This window comes from Megascapheus bottae, unplaced genomic scaffold, assembly GCF_031878675.1.
Source record: "Megascapheus bottae isolate mThoBot1 unplaced genomic scaffold, mThoBot2.hap1 HAP1_SCAFFOLD_69, whole genome shotgun sequence".
NCBI classification, from domain to species: Eukaryota; Metazoa; Chordata; class Mammalia; order Rodentia; family Geomyidae; genus Megascapheus; species Megascapheus bottae.
Window position 1 is genome coordinate 725,022 of NW_028327710.1, and position 7,153 is coordinate 732,174.

Consider the following 7,153-nt stretch of genomic DNA (forward strand, 5'->3'; position numbering starts at 1 on the left):
TTTCTCCACCACAGGAAATGGAATACAAATTTAGAATCTGCTTTCATGAGGTGACAATCTCTGGCAGATGTTCTTATCAAATGTGGCACTGCCTACTTCCAGCTTAAAACATGGGTTGATGACCCAGCATAACAGAGAATGTATTCACCCCGGCCCAACACATAGGCTGGGACCCTGAACTTTCAGGTAGCATTTGGCTTTGAAGGTCATGAGATCTTAGTCTACAAATGATGAGCCCCCTCCCGTGAGGCATAGCAAACGGAGCCAAAGTGCAACCCAGTTAAGCACCAGATCAAGCTTCCCTTCTTCAGTAGGGTATGGTTTGAAAACTGTGCATAGCTTCTCTTTGAAGCCAGTCCAGAAAGGAAAGTCCATGAAACTCTCATTTCCAATTAACTGCCAAGAAAAAGCCAAAGATAGAGATGAAGCTCAAGAGAGCTAGAGAGCCATCTGAAAAGAATGGTTACACCCTGCAACATCCTCATTATCTGATCTTGAAAACATCTCTGCGTGCATCCCAGCATGCAGCCAGCATCTGGGGGTGACAGTGACCCCTGCGCCCATTGGCAATCTGCACTGTCTCTGACATCTGTAATGTGAACCTCATTCTGTTGGGTTTGTGAAGCGGTGTCAACCCTGCAGAAGGAACCAACTCTGCCCTAACTCCCACTGTCCCCTGGTGCCCCTAGCATTCCCCAATCTGCACCCCTCCTGTGGCTTCTGATCCTAGGGAGCCCTCCTGCCCTGTCCAACACTCACATGAAGTGCATATTTCTTCTCCTGGGGCAACTTCTCCACAGAGAGTACATGACATGCCCACTCTCCAGGCACGGGGAGATCCTGGCAAAGTAGCAAATCAGTGATAAGGACATAAAGTGATGAATACAATTTTAGATCCTGATGGTAGACAGTCTGCAAAATCCAACGGAGAATGGAATTGGAGGGGACCAGGGATCAGGATGTGGGCATGAAGCTTCCCTGCCAAGGGGGTGGGGGAAGTCACAGGCTGGGGGATGCACAGGATGATCCATGGGCCATGTGCAGCTACTGGGTCACCCCCTTCTGCATCTCAGCCTTTGGCTTTGAGCTCTGTGATCGTCAAGATGTGCACAGTCTGTACTCTGTCTGGCAGAAGAAAGGACCCTGGGAAGACAATTGTAGACCCTTTGTGAATGTAGGAAGGGGTAGGCTGGACACCCAGTCCAAGAGGAGCTAAAACTGGAGTCGAGGGGTGTGCAAGGAGTGGGTGTGAGGGTTGTGGGCAGTCACAGTCACGGCAGAGGTGGCTCTGTCTGTGGGGTGAGTGCCTCCCTGCAGGCACAGTACTGGACATATCAGAGATCCACATGAAAAGGAAAAGCTGGAAATGGCACTATGGTTCAAATGGTAGAGCATCAACCTTGAGCAAAAGAGCTCAGGGACAGTACTCAGGACCTGAGTTCAAGCCTCATGACTGTAAAAGAAAAAGAACCAGGACTATGAAAGGGAACCTGGTACTCTCTTGGCCTAATCAGACACAAGAAAAGGCCGGGATAGGCTCTGGAAAAACACAGAGAACATCTTCCCCCAGCTCATCCTGTCCTGCATGCTGGGGCAGCCATGTAACTAGGGCTACGGTGAGATCATCTTCACCCCTGTGCTGCCATCTGAATTGTAGGCCTCTGTCCTGGCATGGGGTGTCCTGATGGCTGAGCAGGTGCCCTAACCCTAGATGGAGAGCAGCCACTGACTGTGGTAGCTAAGGAGAGATCTGTTCCATAGCTATCAGGCCACCCAGCATGGGAGCCATAACCACCCCTCATCCAGGTAGAGGCCAATGGTTTTCCAGGTGCTACTAATATTGCCCCACCCCTAGCTCTGGGTACACGTGACATTCCCTCCACAAGGAGCAGGACTAAGTGAAGGATCACGAAGCTGCCTATGGGCTTCAGATGATGGCCAGGCTGGCACTACAGATGGCCTCACTCTGTCACCACCTTCCCCTGCCTCCATCATTCCTCCATCATGCCTCTCTACCTCCCACCCATTAACCTTGGAAACCAATGAACTGGGCTCTCATCATTCCTCTCATATCTTCACCCACCTTGCCATGCGTCCATCCCTCTGTCACTTCCACCCCACACACACCCCAACACCAGCCACCCTGTAGCTTATGAGGATCCCAGAGGAAGCTCTTGGTGAAGGGCTTGTGACCACAAAACAGTTACTATCACCCGCTCCGGCCTGATCCACCACAGAATAAGAACACCCAAGCAGGCACACACTGCAGCAGAGTTGCTCTGCTGCCACCCTGATTTCTTCATGGCCAGGACTTGGCTCTCCACACCCTCCCAGCTCAGGAACCAGAACATTGTGCTTTCACAGAGCCATGGCTTCCAGTCTCCATGGACACAATGACATCAAGGTGATGCCAACTTCCCCATCTCTATATACTTCTAACTATGGGATGGGAGCTGAGGTTCTCTTCTGTGATTCCATCCGCTAAGAGGCTCATGCAGATTTCTATCCTTTGCACATCATGGTGACTCTTTGGTTAACAAGTCACTGCTGGGCTTCCAGTTCACCACATATAGAACCCATACTCCAACACTTTTCTTAGAAGGACTGATGACTTTTAAATATTCTCGAGTTTTAAATTTCTAGTTCCTTCTCTCTTTCATTTATATATTTCCCTTCCTCACATACTTCCCTTTTTTTACCTTCCTTCTTTCATTCCTGGCCTTGAACTCAAGACCTGGAGCTTTTTCTTAGCTTTTCTTTGCTCAAGGTAGCACTCTAGCTCTTGAGCCACAGCTCTACTTCAATCTTTGTTCTTGCTCTAAACTGGGAGTATGAGTCTCATGAATTTTTCCCTTTGCTGGTTTGGTTTTAAACCACAATACTAAGATCAGGATCCTGAATATGCCTCGGATTACAGGTATTATCTAATCAAAACAAATTCCTGATTTCTTTTTTAGACATAATTAGTTCTTTCAGGTGAGCCACCTTCCACTCATGCAAGAGCATTGCAGGATCCCAGCATTCATCTTGTCTCCAGTCTTATTCCATCCATCTCACCATGGTCATCTAAAGCACCCTGCTGCATGCCTGAAGTCGCAAGGAACCTTCTCAACGCCATGAGAAGCCCCCTTAAACTCTGCCTCAGATATGCCCAGCCCCCATCCCACTTCCACATGAGCATTTGTTTAGGAGAAATTTCCTGAATACATCATCATGTTTTCCTCATCATTCAAATTTCATCTTTGGAGTCATTTCTCCCAGACAAAGAGGAACATGATCCATGGTTTGATAGCAGCTCCAGCTTCATAGTCCCAGCCACCAACACCCCCCCATTACCCTGCCAGACACCTGAATTCAAGAACAATGTTTTCACTACCCCTGACTCTTATCAAATGTTTTAACTTATACAGTGCATTAAAATAATTTTACTAAATGGAATAAACACATGGCATCAAGCTTCAGAATCTTTGCACCTGAACTCTAAGTGAATCACAGACACACCAGCATTTCTGTAGCCAACAGAAATCTTAGCTTTGAGATTTCAGCATGCCTGGTATCCAAGTTTGGATGTACTTACCCTGCCCTTAATGGGGCACTTCAATCACACAATCCCACAACAATCAATGTCATTTGACATTCCCTGGTAGGTGGTGCTAGGAAAAAGACTGATGTGCCAACTCCATGCTGGCTTGACCTATGCCATCTTCAAACCTGGAGCAAGTGGGGCTCCTCTCTCCATGACACCTTTTGTGTACTACCCCAGGAGGACCTTTACCTTGAGACAAAATTATGAAGACTATCTCTACCAGCAAAGATTCCAGTGAGATGTGCCTACATGGATAAAGCTAAAATCTCAATAAAGTGAGGTTGTTGGCAGTGCTGGAGACTGAACTCAGGGCCTGGGCACTAAGCATTTGTACTCAAGACTAGCCCTTTACCACTTGAGCCCAAATTCCATTCCCAGCTGTTTTTATTTTTGGTAGTAAGAATCTATCAGACTTTCCTGTTCTAGGTGAGTTGGAACTTCCATACTCAGATCTCAGCCTCCTGACCAGCCTGGATTAAAAGTGTGGATCAGCCATGCGCCACACCTGAGGACTTTTGCCAGCACATTTTTTCCCATAAATTAGAAGAGGAAGATGTGGGAGGGTTGGGCTCATCCTGCCCTGCATATGAAGGAGAGCATCAGCAACTGAACTTCATTCCCTGTTGTAGGCTGCTGGAAGAAAAGGAAGCAAATAGGCACAGGCTGGCAGCAGATGCCACAGAACAACTTGTGACCAAGACTCCCAGAGCAGACCTCAGAATCAATGACAGATTTGGATCTACCCAGTAACAGAGGCAGTGGTGACACCTGAAACTGCGCGTTTGAGCCTTTGCTGCTAGTAAACAGGGCCACCTATGTCTCAATGAGAAAGGTGAGATTTTGGTGGAGAAGGTGAGATTAAACATTATGTATCATGCAAGAAGACAGACTATAAGGGTTCTTTTATTATTCCAAGTGAACTTTTGGATTTCCTCTTCTGTTTCTTTAAAGAATGACATTGGGATATTGATGAATATTGCACTGAATTTGTAGATAGTCCTTATCAAGATTGCCATTTTTACAATATTACTTCTTCCAAAGCAGGAGCATAGGTTTTTGCATTTCCTCAGTTCTGCGTTAATTTCCTTCTCCAGGGTTTATAGTTCCATCAAAAAGGTGCTTTACATTCTAAGTTAATTCCTAGGTATTTTATTTTCTTTGATAGCAAAATGAGTTGCTATCCTGATTCTTGCCTCATTCCTCTCATTTGTTGGCTTATAGGAAGGCAGTTGACATTGAGGGTTAATTTTATACCCTGCTACCTTACCAAAGTTTTATATCAGCTCAAGCAGCTTCGGAGTAGAGTCTATAGGGTTCTTTAAATAGAGAATCATGTCATCTGTAAGGAGAGAAAGTTTCAGTTCCTCTTTCCCTTTTCCTCCTCACTCCAGTTAGAATGGCCAAGATCCAGAAATCTAATAACGTATGCTGGAGGGGATGTGGCCAGGAGGGATCACTACTACACTGCTGGTGGGATTGCAAACTCGCTCAACCACTATGGAAAGCACTATGGCAGTATCCCAAAAAGACTAAACGTAGAGCTCCCCTGTGATCCAGCAATTTCACTACTTGCCAATTGTCCAGATAGGACACACTAAATTCACTAGAACAATAACATTTATCACAGCACTATTTACTATAACAAAGGTATGGAACCAACCCAGATGCCCGTCAGTTGATGAGTAGATCAAATATGGTATTTTTACACAATGGAATTCTGTGCTTCTGTCAGAAATAATGACATAGACGAATTTGTAAAGAAATAGAAAGACTGTAAAGTTTAGAAATTAGTTTCTGTCTCCTTCTCTCTCTCCTTCTCTATCAATGTAAAATTTAGAAGTTCCTGTTTCTCTCTCTTTTCTCTCTTTCTCTCTCTCTTTCTGTCTCTCTCTTTCTGTCTCTCTCTCTCTCTCTCTCTCTCTCTCTCTCTCTCTCTCTCTCTCTCTCTCTCTCTCTCTCTCTCTCTTGCTCTCTCTCTCCAATCCTTAGGCTTGAACTCAGGGCCTGAACTACTTTTGCTCAAGGTTAGCACTCTACCATTTGAACCACAGTGCTGCTTCTGGCTTGCTCTTTTCACGTAGTATTGAGGAATCTAACCCAGGCCTTCATCCTTGATAGGTTAGCACTCTACCACTAAGCCACACAGTCAGCTTTTAGAAGTTCCTGACAAAGGTTTTCCTACATGCTATTATTTCTTCTGTGAGTGCTCTTAATGCTTGCTGAAGGTTGACTTTGTTTAGAAGACTTACCCTAATGCTCCCATATACAGAGATTCTATATATAGCTAAATGTTTTTCATTACTCAGAATTTCTCTATTGTGTATGTTCTGAAATGTACTGAAGACTGACTTCTGATTAAAAGTCATTGCACATTTGTTCTATTCATTAGTTTTCATTTCTTCTATGGGAATCAGGTTTGTGATGAACACAGAAGTATGCCTTCCAGGTCAAACACTTTCCACATTTGTAATATTCATAAGGTTTTTCTCTCCTATGTGCATTTTATACTTAGTCATACATTCATGATGGATTTTTCATATTCTTATATTCATACGATTTTTATCCTGTGTCTGTGCGGTATCATGCAAACTCAACTATGAGTTCTTCAAAAAAATTTCCCTTTCATTTTATTCATAGGATTCTATCCTGTGGGTGTTTAGTGATAAATCTTGACTTGTGCCTTCTGGGGAAAAGACTGAACATTTGCTACATTCATTAAGGGTTTTATCTTGTGTTGGTTCTGTGACACAAGCTGAGTTTTCTTCCACAGACTAAAAAGTCTTTCCTATTTATTACATTGCTAAGGCTTCTCATATGTGTGAACTCTCTTACGCTTCCTGAAGGGTGAATACTGCATGAAAGACTTTCAACTTTGGTTATATTCCTAAGGTTTCTAATATGTGTGAATTCTGTTATGCCTCCTGTAATGTGACTTCCATCTGAAGGTCTTACCACATTTGATGCACTCGTAAAGTTTCTCTCCTGTGTATGTTCTCTGATGCAATTTGAGGGAAGACTTCCATTTGAAAGACATTCCACATTGGTTACATTCATAAGGTTTTTCTCCTGTTTGAATTGTCTTATGCATGTTGAGGTTTGGCTTCTGTGTGAAGGACTTTCCACATATGTTACACTCATAAGGTGTTTCTCCTGAGTATATTCTCTGATGAACATGGAGTTTTACCTTCCATTTGAAAGACTTTCCGCATTCACTACATGCATAAGTTTTCTCTCCTGTGTGTGTTCTATTATGCCCATCAAGATATGACTTCCACTTGAAGGTCTTTCCACATTTGTTGCACACATAAGGTTTCTCTCCTGTGTGTGTTCTTTGATGCAATTTGAGGGAAGATTTCTGTCGGAAAGACTTTACACATTGGTTACATTCATAAGGTTTCACTCCTGTGTGTATTCTCTGATGAACACGAAGTTTTCCCTTCCCTTGGAAAGACTTTCCACATTCATTACACTTATAAGATTTCTCTCCTGTGTGTGTTATTTGATGAACTCGAAGGTGTATCTTCTGGGTGAAAGACTTTTCACATTTGTTACATTCATAAGGTTTCT